At 49.0% G+C, this 24113-nt stretch overlaps 1 protein-coding gene across 19 annotated transcripts in view; it reads left to right on the forward strand.

Annotated features, from left to right (window-relative positions):
• LOC105476232 (ST3 beta-galactoside alpha-2,3-sialyltransferase 4) overlaps positions 1-24113 on the forward strand; it is a 60982-nt gene that overhangs the window by 12289 nt on the left and 24580 nt on the right. The window contains exon 2 of one of the 19 annotated variants that reach the window (XM_011731945.3): positions 14713-14791. The exons of 11 other annotated variants lie outside the window; for them this stretch is intronic. The gene's annotated coding sequence lies outside the window, so the exon portion shown is untranslated. 7 more of the 19 variants (XM_071076060.1, XM_011731947.3, XM_011731950.3 and 4 more) reach the window with 7 other exon arrangements.

Below are 24113 nucleotides of genomic sequence, written 5' to 3' on the forward strand. Positions count from 1 at the left end.
TGAATGGGGTGAAACTGGTCAGGGCCTGGTGCCAACTCCAGGAGGTGCTACACCCAGAAAGACAGAGATGGAGAGCCACCTCCCCAGGGGCCTCCTCCTCCTATCCCTCCTACCCTTCCACATGCCATTGCACCCCAGCAGCATCCCCTGAGGCTGGGCCATGGGTGATCTGAGTCAGGGCAGGGTAGAGTGGGAGTGGCAGTGCCTCTGCCTGTCGCCCTGGCGGCGGCAGGTCCTGTGTCACATAGAGACCAGGAGGGGTGAGTATGATTGTGGTAGTGGCGGGAGCTGTGGCTGAGGACCCCTCTCTTTGCTGGGCTGGGCAGAGCTTGAATGGAGAGGGGCGGGCTGCCTTGTGCCTGGGAGGAAAGGACCAAGTGTTGCTGGCACCTTCCAGGTCCTGAGTGCTTGTTCTGTGCCCAGCCCCTGCTGAGGCTGTGGAGGTTAAATACCAGGATATGTTTTGAGGCTCAGGACACCTCTGAGGACTTGCTGCTGTTACCCCCATTTAAAAGATGAGGACTCTGAAGCTCTGAGGTGCATAGAGTGTAGGGATTAAAAGTAGTTCTGGCTGAATTTTAGATCCTGGTTCACTGTTTTCGAGCTTGGGACCCTCAGTGTATTCCCTCTGTGTCTCAGTTTCCCCATCTGTAAATGAGAATGAAAGAGTACTCCCACATCTATTGGCTGAAAACTTCAATAAGACTACGCTTAGCAGGCTGGGCGTGGTGGCTCACACCTGTCATCCCAGCACTTTGGGAGACCAAGGTGAGTGGATCACTTGAGGTCAGAAGTTCGAGACCAGCCTGGCCAACATGGTGAAGACCCATCTCTACTAAAAATAAAAAATTAGCTGGACGTGATGGTGCGCGCCTGTAATCCCAGCTACTTGGCAGGCTGAGCAGGAGAATCCTTTGAACTCAGGAGGTGGAGGTTGCAGTAAGCCGAGATCATGCCACTGCACTCCAGTCGGGACCACAGAGTGAGACTCTGTCTCACAAAAAAAAAAAAAAAAAAAAAAAAAAAAAAAAAAAAAAAAAAGATTTTGCACAGCAATTGCAGCACAGCCCCAGAGATGATTAAAAAACGAATACAGGGCCAGGCGTGGTGGCTCATGCCTGTAATCCCAGCACGTGGGGAGGCTGAGGCAGGTGGATTACCTGAGGTCAGGAGTTTGTGACCAGCCTGGCCAATATGGTGAAACCCCATCTCTACTAAAAAGAAACCCCTGTTTCTGCCATGCCACAGTGCCCGAGTCAGTGACCTGCTTGCAGTCGGCCCTTAGGCCTTGTGGCTCCTGTTTCTGCTGACCTGTCCAGCCTCTTGGTCTGGGGAGGCCTTGGGGTCCCCAGCCTGCGCTGGGACAGGGGTATTATTCCACTAGCCCTTCTGTGGAGCAAGTAGGGAAGGAGTGATGTGGCCTCTGTGGCTCTCCTGGGACCACACAGGTTAGTCTGTGGGTGACCTCACTTTAGAGAGGGCTGGCCAGCTGTCCCGGACTTAGGAAGTGGGTACAGCTGGACAAAAAGTGGCTGGAGTCAACTCTGCAGAAGCCACACCTGCTCATGAGAAGGATATCCTTGTGAGTACAGGGGAAATGACATGGAGAAAGACAAACACTGATGGGTGGCTCTGCCAGCTTCCCCTGGGGTGCTTCTGGCGACTCCCAGGTCTGTGCACACCCAGATCTTTGCACTGTGCTGTTTTAACTTGGAGAAGAGAGGAGGAAGTTAGCTGCTCTGAATGGTGTTGCTGCTAATCTCTACAACACTTTCCTGTAAATTAGGAAAGGGAACATACCCCCCCACCTCTCTCTCCCCCGCCCCGTTGGAGAAGCCCTGCGCCAGAGTATACAGTTTGGCAAGCAGGGGGAGGGCTGGAGCCCAGCCTCACTTGCCACCCTGGCCAGGCCGTGATTGCCCAGGGTGCGTGCTGTGGCTGGTGCTCTGCCACTGCTGTTTGTGTCCTCAGGGTAGGACACAGGTAGGCAAGTAGGGCCTGTCAGTGAGAGGCGCAGGGGATGCGTGTTCTAGGGTCTGAGATCGGCTGCTTCCATTTCAGTGATTGTCTTTGGAGCTACGTCATTTGCTCATACAACCTCCCTTCAAGATAGTGCCTTTTTCTTTCTTTCTTTCTTTTTTTTTTTTTTGGAGACAGAGCTTTGCGCTCATCACCAGACTGGAGCACAGTGGTGTGATCTCGGCTCACTGCAACCTCCGCCTCTGGGATTCAACCAGTTCTCGTGCCTCAGCCTCCCGAGTAGCTGGGATTACAGGTGCGTGCCACCATGCCCAGCTAACTTTTTTATTTTTAGTAAAGATGGGTTTCCCATGTTGGCCAGGCTGGTCTCGATCTCCTGACCTCAGGTAGTCGGCTCGCCTGGCCTCCCAAAGTGTTGGGATTATAGGCATGAGCCGCCGTGCCAGCTGATAGTGCCATTTTTAAAAAATCCCTATTTACCCAACGGAAAACCTGAGACCCGGAAAAGTCATTCGCAGAAGTGATGGTCAGTCCAAAACTCAGGTCCAAGTGTGAGACTTCAACATTTACATTCCTTATTTCTTCGTCTTCCTTTTTTTCTTTTAATCAAATGATTAGTTGAAAATGTATCACACTCATCAGTTTAAGACAGTTAAGCAGTACAAATGGGAATATGAGAGAAAGTCACTCTCCAGCCTGCCCTCTTGAGAGGCAATAGCCTTGTTTTGCATCCTTCTGAGTACTCTGTTCACATAAGATGTATCTGAATATGCATGTAATTCTTTTGTGAAAGTGCATTTGGAGAGAAGATCACTGTTTTACGCCTGCCTTTTACGTCTTAATATTATGCTTTGGAGCTCAGTTGACATCAGCATGCATTGATTTGCATCCTATTTTTCACAGCTGCATAGTGTTTAGTTTTGTGTGCCTAATTTTTTAAAGCAGGTGCCTGTGCATAGATTTCAGGTTTCCGTCTTATACTGTTAGAAAAAGTGCTGCAGTAAAGATCCTAACAGACAAGTGTCTTTGCAAATTAGGAAACTTTTCTGTGGAATAAGCTTCTGGCCACGGAAGCCCCAGGGTAAAGGATATTTTGATAAATATTGTGAAATGTCTTCCTAGAAGGTGGCCTGGTTTTCACTTCCAGCATGTGTCTGTGAGACGTCCTGCTTCCCACACTCCCCCAGCACTATGTAGCTCAGGACCCTTGTTTTTTGCTGTTACTATTTATGAAAAATGGTGTCTCAACCACACTGGAAGTTTTAAATGTAGATAAATGTCTTATGTGCCATTTATATTTCTCTAAAGTATATATTCATAGCCTTAGCTTATTTTTAAATTATGTTCCTTCGTTATTTGGGGAGGAGGGGTGGACTTGCATGAGTATATTATAGGCTAAGGAAATTAACTGATATGTTAATGTATGTACATATTGCAAATCACTTCTTAGTTTTTCATTCTTTTAAGTATGAGCTTGCTCGCTTGCTCTCTGTATCTCACTTAAACTATATGTGACTGTATTCATCTTTCATTATTTAGCTTCTGAATTTATGTTTCTTCAATCTCCATTCTTTTTTTTTTTTTTTTCTTGAAATGGAGACTCACTCTGTCACCCAGGCTGGAGTGCAGTGGCATGATCTCGGCTCACTGCAACCTTTGCCTCCCGGGTTCAAGCAGTTCTCCTGCCTCAGCCTCCCGAGTTGCTGGGACTACAGATATGCACCACTACGCCCAGCTAATTCTTGTATTTTGTAGTAGAGACCATGTTGGTAAGGCAGGTCTCGAACTCCTGAACTCAATCAGTTCACTTGCCTTGGCCTCCCAAAGTGCCGGATTACTGGCGTGAACCACTGTGCCTGGCCCTCATTCTTTTTTTATATGAAAATATTTCAAATATGTAAAACTTAATAAACAGACTTCCATGTGATAATCAGCCAGATTTATCAAGTGTGAACCTAATCCCATATGATATTAGATTTTTTTTCCTTTAAGAAATAAAATATTACAAGTAGAGAACTAAAGATGTGCCACTATGATCTATTCTATTCTTCCCCATATTCCTTTTTTTGTTTTTTTTTGAGATGGAGTGTCGCTTTGTCGCCCAGGCTGGAGTGCAGTGGCGCGACCTTGGCTCACTATAACCTCTGCTTCCCGGGTTCAAGTGATTTTCCTGCCTCAGCCTCCTGAATAGCTGGGATTACAGACGCGCGCCATCTTGCCTGTCTAATTTTTGTATTTTTAGTAGAGACGGTGTTTCACCATGTTGACCAGGCTGATCTCAAACTCCTGACGTCATGATCTGCCCGCCTCGGCCTCCCAAAGTGCTGGGATTATAGGCGTGAGCCACCGCGCCTGGTCTATTCTTTCATTATACACATAAGCACACACTATTTACAAATGTACACAAACTTCTTGCTGTTTTCAGATTCATCCTTTATATATTTGCAACACTTTAAACAGTTGATGTTACGTTTTCACATTGATCCCAGTTGACCCATATGGATTGATTTCTTCAGTTGACATGGCTATATAGTATTCAGTTGCATGAATGTAGCACCACTTCTGTAGCCATCCCTCTCCTGAGGATAGTTAAAGTTGTTTCCATTTTTTGCTCTTGTAGCACTGCTTAATAAACAGGCTTGAATGGGGTGTCCCGTACAAGGGAGGGTCACTCGAGGCTATGCCTGGAAATGCAATCACCAGATTGTAAGGTATGCACATCTTCAGCCTGACTACATATTGTGAAGTGCTCTTCTAAGCCTTTGTATCAACTGGTACTCCCACCAGCAATGTGTGAGAAACTAAATTTGGTTTTAATCTGTATTCCCTGGTTACTAGTGAGCCTGAGCATCTTTTCTTATGTCTATTAGGTGTTTGAATTTATTCTGTGAATTGCCTTTTTGTGTTCTTTTTTATTCCTTTGATTGTTTTGGTGGTTGTTATGGTAAAATGCACAAGCACAAGGTTCTATTGACCATCTTAACCTTTTTTATGTGTGTAGTTCAGTGGCATTAAGTACATTTAGAATGTGCTACCATCCCGCCATCCATCTCCAGAAATCTTTTCATCTCATCAAACTGAAACATCCTACCTGCTAGTCAGTAGCTCATTTCCTTTTCCCCTCAGCCCTTGGCAGCCACCATTCTGCTTTCTGTGTCTATGAGTTTGACTGCTTTTGAGTACCTCCTATAAGTGGAATGATACAGTATTTGTCCTTTTGTAACTGGCTTATTTCACTTTGCATAGCAGTCTTCAAGGTTGATACATGTTGCAGTGTATGTCAGAATTTCTTTCTTTTTCTTTTTTCTTTTGAGACAGTTTCATTCTTGTTGCCCAGGCTGGAGTGTAATGGCACGATCTCAGCTCACCGCAACCTCTGCCTCCTGGGTTCAAGTGATTCTTCTGCCTCAGCCTCCCGAGTAGCTGGGATTACAGGCATGCACCACCACACTTGGCTAATTTTGTATTTTTAGTAGAGACGGGGTTTCTCCATGTTGGTCAGACTGGTCTCGAACTCCCAACCTCAGGTGATCCGCCCGCCTCGGCCTCCCAAAGTGCTGGGATTAAAGGCGTGAGCCACTGCACTTAGCCCACTTTGGATTTTGTACAGCAAAACTCCATAATATTTCCTTTACATGAATTTCCTTTCTGTTTCAGGCTGAATCATATTCCATTGTATGCATAGATCACATTTTGTGCATTCATCCGTTGATGGACACTTGGGTTGCTTCCGCATCAGCTATTGTGAATAATGCTGCTATGAACATGGGTGTACAAATCTCGCCTTGATATCCTGATTTCAGTTCTTTGGGGTATATACCCAGAAGCACAATTGCGAGATCTTATCTTGTCTCTTGTTTTCTCTTTGATTCCATGTTTTTTTCTCTTTGTTTCATGGGAATGCTGATATTATATATTCAAGTATTTGTTGATTACATGCACTGTACCTGACTTGTTCAAAGCCTGACATCTTGAGTACTGTGCACCCCTGTGCCTGCTGAGTCATGGAGGAGCTTTGAGAGCGTCTGTTCTGGAGAGGGGGTGCTGCTCTTGAGAGGGGGTGCTGCTTTGGAGATGGATTAATCAAGAATTTGGGTGCTGACTCTAGGAGGTACTGCCTCTAGAAAGATGGGAGGTGGGGAGTGCAACTTCCCCAATTTTGCCTTTAACTTCAAATCCTTGGGGTGGGTGCATTGCTTTTCCTGGGACGGAGGGGTGCCGGGGAGCCCCCAACCAGGACCTGGAGCAGGTCCACACAGGCACTGGATTTGTCCTTTACTTTGGGCCCGGGCTGCGCTCTTGACTTCTACCTCCTCACACTGGCTTCAGCTTTCTCACCCTGAGAATGGAATTCAGAGCCTCTGCCCCTCCCAGGCAGACACCAAGGTATGATTTTCAAGTGTTTGGTGTCTTGTGACTGGCAGCTGATAAACGGGTGATACAATGTTTCTATACAGGAGTCTGCAGAGCCAGGCTGCAGGGGCGGATGCGGGGGTAGCCTGTGGAGCCCGAGGGTGGGAACAGAGCGCGCCTTTTTCTGTAGGTGGAAGCCTGGCTGGCTCCTTTCCCTCAAAGGTCAGACAGCCTGAGAGATGTTTCCATCCTCCCATGCGTGGCCCTGAGGCAGTTAGCTGGTCAGTTACTCACTGTGCTCTCTGCCAACTCTATGAGCCAGGAAGCCTCCCCGTGCCCAGGCGTGCTGTGATCACAGTGTTCAATGATGGGGTGAGGCTGCAGTGTCCAGCCAGGGGCTGTGCCACAGGGCCCAAAGGATATCTGACCTGCTGTCACTGCCTCTTCCATTCTATTCCACCGTCACTGGGGCGATGCCATCCGATGAACAGATCCATTTATTAATTCAACATGTTTGTATTGAGAGCCCACTGGGTGCCGGGCACTGTTGTCGACACGGGTGATAAAGCAGCAAAAAAACAAGAGAAGCATTTTTGCAAGCAGGGGAGGGGACCTGCAGTGTTGGGTGTGTGGAGTTGTTGCTGGGAAGTAGAGAAGCTGAGTAAAGAGCTGGACAAAGAAGCCAGGCACAGTGGCTCACCCCTGTAATCCGAGCACTTTGGGAGGTTGAGGCTGGTGGATCACTTGAGGTCAGGAGTTCGAGACCAGCCTGGACAACATGGGGAAACCCCATCCCTACTAAAAACACAAAAATTAGCTGGGTATGGTGGTGCACGTCTGAAATCCCAGCTACTTGGGAGGCTGAGGCACGAGAATTGCTTGAACCCGGGAGGTGGAGGTTAGAGTGAGCCAAGATCACACCACTGTACCCCAGCCTGAACGACAAAGCAAGAGTTTGTCTCCAAAAAAAAAAAAAAAAAAGAGAGAGAGAGAAAAGGAAAGCTGGATGAAGAGAGATAACCAAGCCCATGTCTAGGGAAGAGCATTCCTGACTGAGTGAACAGAAATTACAAAGCCTCAGAGGAGGGAGCATGCCTAGGTAGCCTCCGAGACCTGGTGAGGCTGGTTCGTGGAGCAGCCTCCACGGAGAGGAGTTAGGCAAGGAGGGAGGAGGTGCTGGCCAGTAGACCTCATGTGTCTCTGTGGGTCAGAGCAAGGACCCGGACTCTCCCCGTGAGTGAGAAGAGGAGCCCATGGAGGTTTTGGAGCTGAGGAGGAGTTTTACAGATGACCGGTCTGTTCTGGGGACTTGCAATTAGTGGACCATCTGTATCCGAGTGGCGTCTAACCCTGTGGGAGAACTCCCCAGCCTGCTCTCGCTGTACCTGGCAGTTGTATTAATGACGTTAACTGCACAGTCCAGCTTGAGTCCCCTGTAGAATGTGGGCGGTGGACACTAAACCGAGAGGAATCGCTGTGGGTTGGCAGACACAGTGGAGACTCACTCCTGGACAGGCTGTGGAATGTGTGGAAGCAGGTACAGCCCAGGCCGGCGCTGAGGTTCAGCAGGGAAGCCAGAGGAGTCCGTAGCCCGGGAGACCTGGCCTACAGCGGAGAGAGTGAGTCCGTGCCAGTGGTGGGATGTGGCTGCAAAAAATGGTCAGATTCATGGAAGTCTGGTGTCCAGCTGGCAGACGTTAGTGATCCCACAAATACAGCTGTGTGCCTTGAACACGCACTCCAGAGCTTCCAGAGAACACCTGGGCTGTGGGGGCTAGAGACTGTGTCTCGTGTGGAAGCGTGGCTGAGGACGGGCTCGACAGGCTCTTTGTCACTGTGCGGAGCCTCTGAAGGACTTGGATGTGCTCGAAGCCCCTTCCCCTAATTGCTGTATAGGTCAGGGTGGACATCCCAGGGATCCTGGAGGCTAGGGAGCCAGTCTGCACAGGATGGTTTTAGAAGAAGCTGTAGGGGCCAGGCACGGTGGCTCACGCCTGTAATCTCAGCACTTTGGGAGGCCAAGGCGGGTGGATCACTTGAGGTCAGGAGTTCGAGACCAGCCTGGCCAACATGGTAAAACTCCATCTCTACTGAAACAATACAAATATTAGCCGAGTGTGGTGGCGGGTGCCTGTCATCCCAGCTACTCGGGAGCCTGAGGCAGGAGAATTGCTTGAACCCAGGAGGCAGAGGTTGCAGTGAGCCAAGATCATGCCATTGCACTCCAGCCTGGGTGACAGAGCAAGACTCTGTCTCAAAAAAAAAAAAAAAACCAAAAAAAAAAAAAAAAAAACAAGAAGCTGTATGATGTGGGGGTTTGGGGTGTGTTCTGGGCAGAGGAGGCAGAATTCTAGCCCTAGCTCCACTCCTCACGAGCTGTATAACCTGGGCCCGTGACTGACCCCTTTCTCACCTTAGTTCCCTGGCTCCACAATGGAGGTAATTATCATGTTGAACCCACCGGGTTGAGATCTTACTTAATACTTGCACAGCCCTTAGAAGCATCTAGCACAGTGGTCTTCAGCATCTGGAAACGTCTGGAAACATTTTGTCACACCTGAGGAGTGGGATTTCCTACTGGTGTCTGGTGGGTAGAGGCCAGAGATGCTGCTAAACATCCCGTAATACACAAGACAGACCCCGCAGCAATGAACTCTGTGGCCCTCAAAGTTAGTGGGGCAGTGATTGTGAGATCCTGATTCCTTTTTCTTTTCCTCCTTTTTTTTTGTTTTTTGCCCCCAGCCATGAGTAAGAGATCCTGGTTTCGCATAAAGTGAACGTGCAGTATGTTGTTTCAGTTGTTTTTTTTTTTTTTTTTTTTTTTTTTTTTTTTGAGACGGAGTCTCACGCTGTTGCCCAGGCTGGAGTGCAGTGGCGCGATCTCGGCTCACTGCAAGCTCCGCCTCCCGGGTTCCCGCCATTCTCCTGCCTCAGCCTCCTGAGTAGCTGGGACTACAGGCGCCCGCCACCGCGCCCGGCTAATTTTTTTTTGTATTTTTAGTAGAGACGGGGTTTCACTGTGGTCTCGATCTCCTGACCTTGTGATCCGCCCGCCTCGGCCTCCCAAAGTGCTGGGATTACAGGCTTGAGCCACCGCGCCCGGCCCGTTGTTTCAGTTGTTAATTCGCCATGCAATACATCGTTATTCACATATTATTGTTTGTCAAATGTCTATAAAACATCTGCCACATTCTTGGCAGTTTAATAGAACCTAGAGATATAAAGAAGTTCCTGACCACAGAGGTCATAGTCTCACAGGCAAGACAGGAAAACACAGAATTATATAATACGAAATTACATTATATCATAGAGCATATTCTATAGTAAGTTACTCCGATTGGCTCTTGGTATTAAAATGTCTTCAGTTTCAGAGGTCACAGGATAGTAGGCAATACTTGAAAGCCAGTAATGATATAAAATAAAATATATTACCTGTGTGAAAGAGAATTTCAGGCACAATAATATTTTAAAGAGTTTATTTGTGTGAGAAGTGAATTGGGAAACAGAAAACCAAAAAAGGTTTAGTGGCCCAATGACAAAGTTTCAGATGCAGGTGTTGGGAGGGTGAATGTGAAAGCAAAATAAAGAATTTATTTGATTTAGTTGGTTGCAATTACAAAATTGCCTTGTTTGGTTTACCTTGTTGGAAGTTTCCTAGTCACATAACCATATGTTAGTTGGCCTTTTATGATTGGCTGAAGTTTTATTTGTGTCAAACAGAAGCATTTACCATAAATAACCCCAGTTAAGATTTGATTATGCTGTCTTTTAAGCAAGGTTAAGGCTGTTGTTAAGGCCTCATTGGTTTTGTTTGGTAAGGAATTTTTCAGGCCTGTTCTCCAAATTTTGCTTTAATAGTTCCTTGCTTTTTGTTATTCTCTCAGCAAGCTGATAGTGTGACTAGATAACACAGCGTTACTCTCTGTTACCACCACTGATGTAGTCGCTGGGACAGAGTCAGGTAGATGTTCTTGTTGTCATGATCAGCAGGTAGGTTGGGGATCAGAATTCCTTGGCCACAGTTAGCAGTTACATAGTCAGTGTTGCTTTCCTCAAGTTGGATGATCCTCATGGTAATCATTTGATGTTCGAGCAGCTGTTGGAAATCATTTAGAACCCTTGAGAGAATACAAGGCACCAGGGGGGTAAACATAATAATTATAAGGAGAGTAATAGCCAAGGGTTGAAGGATTCCTCTGAGCAAAGATTCCCAGGAGCCAAGACTTAACCAACTGAGTGAATCAATGGAGGAGGCAGTGCCCATGTCATGAAAAACTCTTGTGTGTTCTTTAAAGTTTTTTAAATTTTCGGTAATACCTGATTTGTTAACATAAAAACGACACTTTTTTTTTTTTTTTTTTGAGATCGAGTCTCACTCTGTTGCCCAGGCTGGAGTGCAGTGGCGCAATCTCAGCTAACTGTAACCTCCACCTTCCAGGTTCAAGTGATTCTCCTGCCTCAACCTCCCAAGTAGCTGGGACTACAGGTGTGCACCACCACACCCGGCTAATTTTTGTGTTTTTAGTAGAGATGGGATTTCACTATGTTGGCCACGCTGGTCTTGAACGCCTCACCTCAGGTGATCCACCCACCTCAGCCTCCCGAAGTGCTGGGATTACAGGTGTGAGCCACCGGGCCTGGCCAACAACAACTTTTTTTTTTTTTTTTTTTTTTTTGAGATGGAGTCTCACTCTGTCTTGCCCAACCAGGCTGGAGTGCAGTGGTGTGATCTTGACTCACTGCAACTTCTGCCTTCAGGTTCAAGTGATTCTCCTGTCTCAGCCTCCTGAGTAGCTGGGAATACAGGCATGTGCCACCACACCCGGCTAATTTTGTATTTTTAGTAGAGACAGGGTTTCACTGTGTTGGCCAGGCTGGTCTCGGACTCTTGACCTCAGGTGATCCACTTCCCTCAGCTTCCCAGAGTGCTGGGATTATAGGCATGAGCCACGCGCCCGGCCAACTACACCTTTTTACCAATTAGGGAACAGGGTCTCCCTTTTTGAGCAGTTAAAGTAGCAAGAAGTCTTCTATGGTACAGCACTACTGAGGCCAATTTATTCAGCCCAGATTGTACTGCTGAAGATAATTCGAAGTGTCATTTAAACTTTTTTTCAGAGGTTGGTAAAATTTAAAATATTAATTGATTTTTTTCAATTCAGACATTCTCAACTGAGAGAAAAGGGCTCTTACAGAAGTATGAAATCCAGAACCCCTTCATAAGATTGTGTCTGGGATATTATGATTCTCTTTTGTGAGGGGTCACTTTATGCACAAATGACTCAAAGGTTAAGGATTTGTATGGCAGTTGAAGAGTCATATCTAGTCATTTTAGGTAGAAGATAGCCCAAACCACAGATCCAGACTGGCTAGGTGGAACATCTTTATATATGTTGTTGCTGCATAACATGAATAATTCAGTGTTATTGATAGAAAGGGTCAAAGTGGATCCTATTACCCACCAGTTAGGGGTGATACAAATGTCATGGTTATTCTTGGTCACATCTGCATCTGCACAGTGCCACGTTGAATGGTTATGGTTTCAATTGGAGTAGGAACAAAAAACATTTCTGTGAATTTGATAAAATGACTGTATGCCATCATCAATTAGGGATGATTGGTTTTCTTTTTCTTTGAGATGCAGTCTTGCTGTGTCACCCAGGCTAGAGTGCAGTGGCGCGATCTCGACTCACTGCTACCTCCACTTCCCGGGTTCAAGTGATTCTCCTGTCTGAGCCTCCCCAATAGCTGAGACTACAGGCGCCCGCCACCAGGCCCGGCTAATTTTTTGTATTTTTAGTAGTGACGGGGTTTCACCGTGTTAGCCAGGATGGTCTCAATCTCCCGACCTCGTGATCTGCCCACTTCGGCCTCCCAAAGGGATGATTGGTTTTCTTTCCAAATATGACCTGAGCATTGATCTGTCCAATAAGCAAGATGATTATTTACTTTATATAGCAGATCTTATTGAGGCATACAGTTTTCCTGTAGTGTTTCCATTGAACCAATGTCTAGTTCTAGTAAGTTCTCTGATGATATGGTTGAGGCTTTCGTGGTCATGTTCTGATTTTATATGTGTCATATATAGGAGTCTAGTCTTCATAATCTGTGTCAAACCTAAGAATTTGATTACAGAGGGATTCTGGAACACTGCTTAGATTAGGCCCAGTTCCATTCGTGTTTTCTGTGCATAGGGATAAGTTACCATTCATGACATCAATCATCGTTGTGGGCCATCCCTTTGCCTCTATTGCTTCTTCCCAGTGCTACCCTGGTTGATCATAAATATCAGCCAACCTGCCAAGGGAAGGATACCAACCCTTTTCATAGGGTTGAAATGCCATTTTCCTGAATTGCTCACTCAAGTGTGTATGGGAGCAGGTTCTAATATTAGTTTTGATTGTTTCCATTTATCTAGAGGATGACGTAGCCAGCAGTTGTTTGCTTAGTAGTGAGAATGGCTTCGTGTTGAGCAGTAGATCTTAGAGGGTATTCAGTTTGAATAATGAAATTCCCTAACAAAACTAAAAGTGTGAACATTTTGTGCTAAAACCAAACAAAAACAAGTCTGAGTCAATGGAAGGGAGCGACATGGAGTCTTGTTTCATTGTCTTGGGAAACCTGTGTCTATTTCGTGGTATCATCTACTTTTTTTTTTTTTTGAGACAGAGTTTCGCCCTGTTGCCCAGGCTGGAGTGCAGTGGTGCGATCTCGGCTCACTGCAAGCTCCGCCTCCCGGGTTCAAGCGATTCTCCTGCCTCAGGTTCCCAAGTAACTGGGACTACAGGTGCGCACCACTGCACCCAGCTAATTTTTGTATTTTTAGTAGAGACAGGGTTTCACTATGTTGGTCAGGCTAGTCTGGAACTCTTGACCTCGTGATCCGCCCGCCTCAGCCTGCTAAAGTGCTGGGATTACAGGCATGAGCCACTGTGCCCAGCCAATATCATCTACTTTTATGGAAGAATTTCTCTTGGGGATCCTTAATTTTATTTTTATTTTATTATTATTATTATTATTATTATTATTGAGACGTAGTTTCTCTCTTTTTGTCCAGGCTGCAGTGCAGTGGCACAGTCTCAGCTCACTGCAACCTCCGCTTCCCAGGTTCAAGTGATTCTCCTGCCTCATCCTCCTGAGTAACTGAGATTACAGGAATCTGCCACCACACCTGGCTAATTTTTGTATTTTTAGTAGAGATTGGGTTTCACCACGTTGGCCAGGCTGTTCTCAAACTCCTGACCTCAGGTGATCCACCTGCCTCGGCCTCCCTAAGTGCTGAGATTACAGGCGTGAGCCACCACACCCGGCCGGGTATCCTTAATTTTAAATCACATGTGGGTTGACAAGTCCAAAAGTCTAAGAGAGCTCTCATTAGCTGTGAAACATGTACCCAAGGTTCAAGATCCTGACATTTTACTACGCTGAGAATAGTAAGAAGAAACTGGTGTAGTCTCTTTCAACAGGGCTCAGGGGCAGTTGTTCTCTGCTGTCTTTTACAAAAGAGCTAGTCTTGGTTGGGCGCAGTGACTCACGCCTGTAATCCCAGCACTTTGGGAGGCTGAGGCAGGCGGATGACCTGAGGTCAGGAGTTTGAGACCAGCCTGGCCAACATGGTGAAACCCCATGTCTGCTAAAAATACAAAAATTAGCCGGGCGTGGTGACGCATGCCTGTAATCCCAGCTACTTGGAAGGCTGAGGCAGGAGAATTGCTTGAACCCATGAGGTAGAGGTTGCAGTGTGCTGAGATTGTGCCACTGCACTCCAGCCCGGGCGACACAGCGCGACTGTCTCAAAAAAAAAAAAAAAAAAAAAAAAAAAAGAGCCAGTTTCCAGATTCCAGGTCACAGAAGGTGGGATCATCAGTAGGCAGGTCACAGAAAGCCTCCTTCACCTGGCGGAATATACTTTGGCATAATAAATCAAGGCCTTGCAGGATTGAGTCGTATCAGAGCCAACAGTGCATTGGATAAATGAAGTTCTATTATGAAAGGCACAAGTCGTTCAGTATTTATTTCATGAAGGGCCACTTTGTGTGTTCCACTGGGGGTTGATGTTCTTGCCATAAAGGTCGGTGGTAATTCTTTTGGCCAAGATAATCCAGTTGACTCTGTTAATTTAGCTCATTTTAGTTTTGTGATGCCATTTCTCCATTCAGCCTTTCCAGAAGACTGAGAGTGATAAGGGCAATGATAGTGCCGTTAGGTCTGTAAACTCTTATTTGGTGGATGACCTGTCAAATAAAGCGAATCGCCCTAGCACTAGAGACCTCCTCAGCAGGTAGGTGGGATTTCATCTTTCTGGAGCCTGAGCATCTCCAAAGAAGAGCTGGCTGATGGAGCTTCCCTGACCGGTGACCTCCACCCTCTTCTCTCCAGAGCTCTTTGCCCCAGCGGTATCTGCAGGAATGGAGGGAGTTGGCCAAAGCAGAGAGATTTTTACTCAGCCCCCATCCAGGTGAGCACACAACAGCCTTTTGTGCTTGGGCTGATGCGTGCATTTCTGTCTCTACATGCATGCCTGGAAGTGTGCAGATGAGTGTGTGAGAGAGGGTATATGGCCACGCATCCTTGCACAGACAAGAACATGGGTGCACTTGTGCATGTGCACAGCCCCTCCCCACCCCAGGCCTGCTGTGGTGCTGCCCTGCCCCTGGCCCAGAGCTTGCCTCTGTTGGCTTTGAGACCCTGGCTTTGCACTGTGGCTTTGCTTTGCCTTGGAGACCAGCTGCTCCCCTGCTGTGGTCTCTCATAGTGGAGACTGATCCCTGGCCACCCATTCAGCTGCCTGAGAGCCCTGGGACCAGTGTTCATCCCCTGCCTCCCAAAACAGAGGTGTGTAGAAGTTCCCTGCCTGGAGTCCCAGCCCTGCCAGGATGGAGAAAATGGGCACCAGTTACTGTGACCCATTCCGGCTCCATATGGATTTGGTTTGACAACAAAGCTCCCTCTGTGTGTTCCCAAGCCCCTTACATGACCGGGGGCTGTGGGCAGAGGAGGAGAGGAGGAGGAGGTGGAGATGGGAACCAGGAGACACCAGGATGGGATGGCTGGAAAGGACACAGGGACCAGGAGGAGAGGGCAGGAGATGAGGGCCAGAGAGGAGGAGAGAGTGGGAGCAGGAGGGGAGAGTGCTGGTCTTGACTACCCAGTTCTACCTCCTGCTTCCTGGGGAGGGGAGGGTGGAGGCCAGCCACCGACCTCTGCTTGTGGATGCTTTGTCGTCTTTTCTTTGGACCTTTCTCACCAGTCCTGGAAGGGCTGAGGAGGGGGCTGTGGGACTGTCTGGGGTGAGGTGAGGTCAGGTGTTGGGCTGGACTTGGGAGGCTGGTCCTTGGCCCCAGCCTGTAACTGAATAAATGCCATTAAAAGGGGAATCAGTTCCTGGCTTCCGTTGCCTCCAGCCAGGTGCCAGCCCTGGTTCCAGAACCCCTCTGACCACTCCTCTTGTGTGCTCAAGAGGGCAGAATCACTGCAGCTTGTCCGTGTGCCCTGCCAGGCTGGTCCGGGGCCCCCTCCCAGGCCACTCATCCAGGGATGCAGCTCTGGCCTTGGCCCACCCCCATCAGAGGGCCTGTGGCCCTGATCACCGCACTCCCCACTCCGTGATGAGATGTTCTCTCCTGAGCATCACTGACCCTGCAGCTGTCCAAACAGAGCAAGAAGCGAATGTTCTCTTTGGGGCACAGCTGGACTGGTAGCCCTGCAGGGCCAGGTGAGCTGCCAGTCCTGGGTGTGTTCTCGGGGGTGGGGGTAGGAGGATCCTGGGCCACAATCCCTTCAGCTTCTCCTGGGCATGAGGAAACAGCCACGCAGGGGTGGCCAGGAGGACTGGGGGGACGTCTGAGCTCTCCTGGCTTCGACTGGGGCCGGGACCCTGGGGGATGTGACCCTGGGGGGCATGCTCTTCTGGGTGTTCCCAGGCTCTGTGTCTGGTCTGTGCCTCAGTGTCTGGGTTTTCTGGCACCAGGCTTCCTTGGGAAGAGCCTCTGGTTGTGCACCAGCCCTTAGGGTGGGTCTTATCCCAGGCTGCAGGGGACTGAGGGCCGAGCTCTTCCACCTTGAGAACAAGGATGGTTCCTCAGGGCTGGGAGGAGGAGGAGGCGCTGGCCAGGACCTTAGATTACCCAGGGCTGGGTTTGGGGCCTCACAGAAGATGGAGAAGCCCGGGTTCAGGCACTTGGCATGACCCCTGGCACCTCCTTCAGTTGATTTAGTGTCTCTGCCCTGGGGTATTCCATGGGACCCTGGGCTGGCTGCTGTGTGCAGAAGTGGGTGTGGGCCATAGCCCAGACCTGCTGAACAAGTTGTAGGCTCTGGAATCCTCCGTCCCCAGGCAGTGACCAGGCCCTGACAGGCCTGAGTCTGTCCCTCCCATCACTCCCCTAGGTATGGGTGCAGATGACCATGAAATTGCTGAAGCCTCAGGGCTTGAGCCCAGAAAGTGTGAGCAGTGAGCAGGCTGGCGGGGCCGCTGGAGGAAGGCCTTGCAGGTTCCTGGATTTGGGTGCTGGTTGGGCTGGGAGGACAGTCCCTGTCACTGGGACTAAGCACAGGTGCGGAGAGGCTGAGACGGGCCCAGAGGACAGTGAGTGTGTGTTGTGTGGGTGCTGGGCCAGGTGCCCTCCATGGGGCAGCAGGTTCTGCAGTACCCTTGGCCAAACGGCCACAGGCTGCCCCAGGACACTCCCCAGGCCCACTGGGGACACACCTGTGGGGCTCTTAGTTGTGGCTCGGTCTCCTCTCAGGAGCCAGAATCTTTCTGGGAGCTGAGCCTGGCTGGGCAGAGGGCGAGGAGCCCAGGGTTCCCCTTTCCCTGACTTTGGAGGAAAGAGGTCCCTGAGGGCTGGCACAGCCACTCCCTGCCCCTTAGAGGCTTTGGGCTGCCTGGCGATAGCTCCAGGGACCTGCAAGCTGACACAGTCTCTAGGAGCCAGAGCGGGGTGGAGGCTCTGGGCTGCCTGGCGATAGCTCCAGGGACCTGCAAGCTGACAGAGTCTCCAGGAGCCAGAGCTGGGGTGGGAGGAACCCAGTGGGCCTGAGGGAGGTAGAGCAGCAGCAGCAGCTGAGCCCAGCCTCGGCCAGCCCTGAGGAATGGGGGAAGAGAGTGCCCCGGCTTAGGGGGGGCCCTCAAGCCCCGGAAGCTGTATGTGGTTATGGGGGGCGGGGGCAGAGAGGAGGAGGTCTGAGGGCTGGGTGTATGTGTAGGGGGGTGGTGAGTGTGTGTGTGTGTGTGTGACCAGGCTTGCAGGTGCCTGAGTATGGACTAGTGTGTTTGTGCTGGAGAAGCCTGTGTAGGTTACTGACATGGGAGGGCCTGTGTGAGCAGACGGGACCGGAGAGCTGCTGGAAGGGGCTATCTGTGCCATCAGGCTCTGAGTGTGGATGCAGCTCTGCCTGTTCAGGCAGATTCACTGGAGGGGCTACTGCGCAGAGCCTGGGCCCTGGACACCTAGAAAGGCCCCTCCTCCCCTCGTCTTCCCTCCCTCATGGCCCACCTTTACTCTGAGGGGTTGGACTCCCTGCTGGGGGCAAGCTGGAGAGGGAATCTCTTGGCGCCTTCTCTGTTCCCAGGGACAGGCTGCTGCAGGTTGGAGGGCTTGCTTTTCCTGCCCACCCTCGTCTTCACCAAGTCCTCATCTGGGGGCCCTGCCCCACTCTCCCTCCCAGTGCAGGGCCCTCCCCTCTGGCGAGCCTGCCTCGCTACTCCCCAGCTCAACCCCTTTAACCCTGCTGGCTCCTAATGGGACTCATGGGACTTCAGGTGTGGACCCTCAGACCCTCAGCTGCATAGTTCCAGAAACTTGTTCATCGAGCGCCAGGCTGACCATGGTGTCCATCTCAGTGCCCAGCAGATGTTCTGGTGGGGGGAGGTGGGAGTACAAGGTCTGCCGAGTGAGGGTTCCTTCCAGGAGGAGGCAGAGGAAAGGGGTTTCTGAGCCCAGATCTGCGATGCTCCAAGGCACTCAAAACCAGAGCTGAGAGCCTGAATTCAGAGGCTGTGCTGTGGGGCAGGGCTGGAATTTGTGGCACCTGTGTGGGGACCGCAGGGCTGAACGTTACCTTTACTGTCCCTGCTTGGGGATTTTGGGGTACTGGGTTTGGATAAAGTGTGTCACCTGCATAGGGAGCACTGTTCTGGAAGTGGACTCTGCTCAGGTGTGGGGGGCCTGCCTGTGGGGCACACCATGGACAGGAGGCTGGTGTCTGGTCAGGCTGAGGGATCTGTGTGCCAGGCCTTCTGGGAAGGCTGAATGGGGCAGAACTGGTCAGGGCCTGGCACAAACTCCAGGAAGTGCTACTCCCAGAGAGAGAGAGAGATGGAGAGCCACCTCCCTAGGGGCCTCCTCCCCATCCCCTTCTGCATGCCACCGCACCCCAGCAGGCTGGGGTGCATGCCACCGTCCCTTGAGGCTGGGCCATGGGTGGATCTGAGTCAGGGCAGGGCAGAGTGGGAGTGGCAGTGCCTCTGCCTGTCTCCCTGGCCGTGGCAGGTCCTGTGTCACATAGAGACCAGGAGAGGTGAGTGTGACTGTGGTACTAGTGGGGGCAGTGGCTGAGGACCCCTCTCTTTGCTGGGCTGGGGCAGAGCTTGAATGGAGAGGGGCTGCCTTGTGCCTGGGAGGGGAGGGCCAGGTGTCGCTGGCACCTTCCGGGTCCTGAGTGCTTGCTCTGTGCCCAGCCCCTGCTGAAGCTGCAGACGTTAAATACCAGGATATGTTTTGAGACTCAGGACACCTTTGAGGACTTGCTGCTGTTTTCTGCATTTAAAAGACGAGGACTCCGAGGCTCTGAGAGGTTAAGTACCTGGTCCGGGTCACCTGGTCAGTTTCTGAGCTCCAGACGGCTCATCCCAAATTTCATGGGTGCATAGGGATTACAAGTAGTTCTGGCTGAATTTTAGATCCTGGTTCCACTATTTTCAAGCTGTCTGGTCTTAGGACCGTTGATGTAGTCCCTCTGTGCCTCAGTTTCCCCATCTGTAAATGAGAATGAAAGAGTACTCCCCCATCAATTGGTTGAAAACTAGAGTGAAATTATGCACAGCAGCTGCAGCACAGCCCCAGGGATGATCTAAAAGTGAATTCAGGACAGGACGTGGTGGCTCAGGCCTGTACTTTCAGCACTTTGGGAGGCTGAGGTGGGAGGATCCCTTGAGCCCAGGAGTTTGAGGCCACCCTGAACAACATAGTGAGACCTCGTCTCAACAAAAAAAGTGAATCCAGTGGTGTCACTCTTTGTTATTAATGCCCTCCGGTGACATTCATGACACCCAAACGTAGAATCTTAGCTGTTAGGGTGGCCTGTGACATCTATACCATGTGTCCCCATGGCCTCCCTGGCACTCCCTCTCCTTCCTGGCTGTCTGCCATTGCATGGGACTCCCTGCCTTGGACCCAACAAGCTCAGGGTGGTCTTGGGCACTTCTCAGTCTGGAACCTTCTGTTGCCTACCCCGTCTTCCCATGGCTGCCTTTCATGTAGGCCTCCGGTTTATAGCCAGCTCCTCGGAGACATGGTTCTAACCCCCTAGTGGCTAAGGGCTGGCCCTTACTCTCTGCCCCCATGCCCTTTGTTAGTGGTCCTGTGGTTGTCATTGTCCCGTCATCTCCACCATATCCTGTTTGCTGTCTGTCTGTGTCCCCCGAGGATGAATGCCATGAGTGCAGGCGTGTCACCCTGTTTCTCTCCTGCCATGGTGCTCGAGTCAGTGCCTTCCCTGCTTTCATTCGGCCGGCAGGCCCTGTGGCTCCTGTTTCTGCTGACCTGTCCAGCCTCATGGTCTGGGGAGGCCTTGGGGTCCCCAGCCTGCGCTGGGACAGGGGTATTATTCCACTAGCCCTTCTGTGGAGCAAGTAGGGAAGGAGTGATGTGGCCTCTGTGGCTCTCCTGGGACCACACAGGTTAGTCTGTGGGTGACCTCACTTTAGAGAGGGCTGGCCAGCTGTCCCAGACTTAGGAAGTGGGTACAGCTGGACAAAAAGTGGCTGGAGTCAACTCTGCAGAAGCCACACCTGCTCATGAGAAGGATATCCTTGTGAGTACAGGGGAAATGACCTGGAGAAAGACAAACACTGATGGGTGGCTCTGCCAGCTTCCCCTGGGGTGCTTCTGGCGACTCCCAGGTCTGTGCACACCCAGATCTTTGCACTGTGCTGTTTTAACTTGGAGAAGAGAGGAGGAAGTTAGCTGCTCTGAATGGTGTTGCTGCTAATCTCTACAACACTTTCCTGTAGATTAGGAAAGGGAATGCACCCCCCTACCTCTCTCTCCCCCGCCCCGTTGGAGAAGCCCTGCACCAGAGCATACAGTTTGGCAAGCAGGGGGAGGGCTGGAGCCCAGCCTCACTTGCCACCCTGGCCAGGCCGTGATTGCCCAGGGTGCGTGCTGTGGCTGGTGCTCTGCCACTGCTGTTTGTGTCCTCAGGGTAGGACACAGGTAGGCAAGTAGGGCCTGTCAGTGAGAGGCGCAGGGGATGCGTGTTCTAGGGTCTGAGATCGGCTGCTTCCATTTCAGTGATTGTCTTTGGAGCTACGTCATTTGCTCATACAACCTCCCTTCAAGATAGTGCCTTTTTAAAATCCCATTTACCCAGAAGAAAACCTGAGACGTGGAAAGGTCGTTCGCACTCACTCACAGCAGTGATGGTTGGTCCAGAATTCACCTCCAAGTGTGAGATTTCAGTATTTTTTTTTTCTTCCTCTCTTTTTTAAATCAAATTTTATTTGAAAGGATATCACAGTCACCGGTTTGAAAAAGGTAAGCAGGCCAGGTGTGATGGCTCATACCTTTAATCTCCGCATTTTGGGAGGCAGAAGCAGGCGTGTCAGTTGAGCCCAAGAGTTTGAGACCAGCCCGTTCTACGTGGTGAGACCCCAGCTCTCCAAAATTTCCAAAACCAGCTGGTCGTGGTGGTATGTGCGTGTGGTCCCAGCCACTGGCGAGGCTGAGGTGGAAGGGTTACTTCAGCCTGGTGGGTGGCTGCAGTGAGCTGAGATTGGGCCTCTGCTCTTCAGTCTGGGCTACAGAGCAAGACTCTATCTCCAAAAAAAAAAAAAAAAAAAATTATAAAGGTAAACAGTACAGATGGGAATATGAGCATAAGTCACTCTCATTCAGACCTCTGGTCCCCAGGACTTTTCTCTTGAGAGGCCATAGCCTTTGTTTTGCATCCTTCTGAGTAAACCTATTCGTGTACAGACATATCTCGGTATGCATGTAACTGTTTTGTGAAAGTGCATTTGGAGATATGGATATCATTGTTTTGCACCCATCTTACGTTTTGATACTATGGATACTATGTTTTGGAGATTAGATGATACCAGCACTTTGCATAGGTTTGCACCCTCTTTTTCACAGCTGCGTAGTGTTTCCTTGTCTGTGAGTAGATTTCAAGTTCTTTCCATCTTAAGCTCTTAGAAAAAGTGCTGTTGAAGATCTTGATAGACAAGTCTCTGTGCAAACATAGGAAACTTTTTAGAATGAGGTTCTGGCCATGGGCCAAATTCCCTCCGCGAGGTGGCCCTAGTTTTTACTTCCTTGTACATCCGTGAGAGCTCAGGCCCCTTGTGTTTTGCTGTTATGATGAAATACGATGTCTCCGTCACGTTGGAATTTGTAGATGTAGATGACCATAGTTTCTTATTTGCCATTCATTTCTTTACATTAAGGTAAATATTCATGTTCTTTGCCTATTTTATTTTACTTTATTTTTTTTGAGACAGTCTCGCTCTGTCTCCCAGGCTGGAATGAAGTGGCTCACTCCTGGCTCACTGCACCCTCCACCTCCTGGGTTCAAGCAATTCTCCAGCCTCAGCCTCCTAAGTAGCAGGGATTACAGGCACCCACCACCACGTGGGCCTGGCTAATTTTTGTATTTTTAGTAGAGGCGGAGGTTTCACCATGTTGGCCAGGCTGATCTCGAACTCCTTATCTCAAATGATCCACCCACCTTGGCCTTCCAGAGTGCTGGGATAACAGGCGTGAGCCACTGCGCCCAGCCCTTTGCCTATTTTTAAATTAGGTTTCTTGTTTTGTTTTTCTTCCTAATTTACGTGAACATGTTATAGGCTCAGGGAATTTACTGATATGTATAGGTTGCAAATGTACTTTAGTTTTTCAGTTTTTTTTTTTTTTTCTTTTTTTTGAGAAGGAGTTTTGCTCTTGTTGCCCAGGCTGGAGTGCAATGACACGATCTTGGCTCACTGCAACCTCCACCTCCTGGGTTCAGGCAATTCTCCAGCCTCAGCCTCTTAAGTAGCTGGGATTACAGGTGCGCACCACCACGCCTGGCTAATTTTTGTATTTTTAGTAGAGACGGGGTTTCACCTTGTTGGCCAGATTGGTCGCTAACTCCTGACAGGTGATCCACCCGCCTTGGCCTCCCACAGTGCTGGGATTACAGGCATGAGCCACTGTGCCGGGCCTCAGTTGTCTTTTAAGTGTTTCATTTGTCTTCTCTCTACTCCTCCCTCTCTCTTGTGCACTTGCTGTCTCACTTAAATTTTATGTAGATGAATATATTCATCTTTCTTTGTTTAGCTTCTCAATTTATATTTCTTCACTATCTCTATTATGAAAATATTTCATCTATATAAATATTAATGTAACAGACTTGCGTGTGATAATCTGCCAGGTTGAACAAATGGGAATATTATCTCTCATATGATGTTAGATTTTTCTCCTTTAAAAAATAAAGTATTACAAGTATAGAACCAAAGACATGCCCCGTGACCTCTTCTATTCTTCCCAATCTCCCCAGAATATAATTATCACTTAAAGTTGGGTGTGTACCTGTATTTAATTCTTTCATCATACACACAAGCACACACTGTTTATACACATAAATAGTGTTGTTTTGGACTCATACTTTGTTTTTACAACACCTTTTAGCATAAGTTTTTACTTTTATTGTTTTATTTAAGATAGGATCTTGCTCTGTCACCCAGACTGGAGTACAGTGGCGTGATCGTAGCTCATTGCCACCTCCCATCTCCTGGGCTCAAGTGATCCTCCCACCTCAGTCTCCTGAGGAACTGGGATGGTGACAGTCATAAGCCACCAAGCCCAGCTAAGTTGTTTATTTTGTTTTTTTATTTTTTAAATAAAGATGAAATCTTGCTATGTTATCAAGGCTGGTCTCAAACTCTTGGGCTCAAGCAATGCACCTGCCTTGGCCTCCCAAAGTACTGGGATTACAGGCATGACTTTAAAAAGTTAATATTATGTCTTCAGGTTTATCCCAGTTGACCCATATGGATTGATTTCTTCAGTTGACATGGCTATATAGTATTCAGTTTCATGAATGTAGCACAGTGTATCTAGCCATGGCTATACTGATGATAGTTGTTTCCAGTTTTTTTTGCTATTGCAGCACTGCCTAATAAATATCCTGGAGTGGGTTGTACTTCTATACTTCAAAATGAAATTACCAGATTGTAAAATATGCACATCTTCAGCCTCACTCAATATTGTGAAGTGCTCCTCTAAGCCTTTGTGTCAATTTGTACCTCTACCAGCAATGTGGAAATGATCCTTGGTTTTAGTCTGTATTCCCTGGTCATGAGTGAGCTGCAGCATCTTTTCATATGTCCATCAAGTGTTGGGGTTGAATCTGTGAATTGCCTTTTTGTGTTCTTTGCTTTTTCTTTTATTTTTTTATTCCTTTGATTGTTTTGGTGGTTGTTATGGTAAAATGCACAAGCACAAGGTTATATTTACCATCTTAACTGTTTTTGTGTGTATAGTTCAGTTTTCATTAAGCACTTTCAGAATGTGCTA

The sequence above is a fragment of the Macaca nemestrina genome, chromosome 12 (genome assembly GCF_043159975.1).
Source record: "Macaca nemestrina isolate mMacNem1 chromosome 12, mMacNem.hap1, whole genome shotgun sequence".
NCBI lineage: Eukaryota > Metazoa > Chordata > Mammalia > Primates > Cercopithecidae > Macaca > Macaca nemestrina.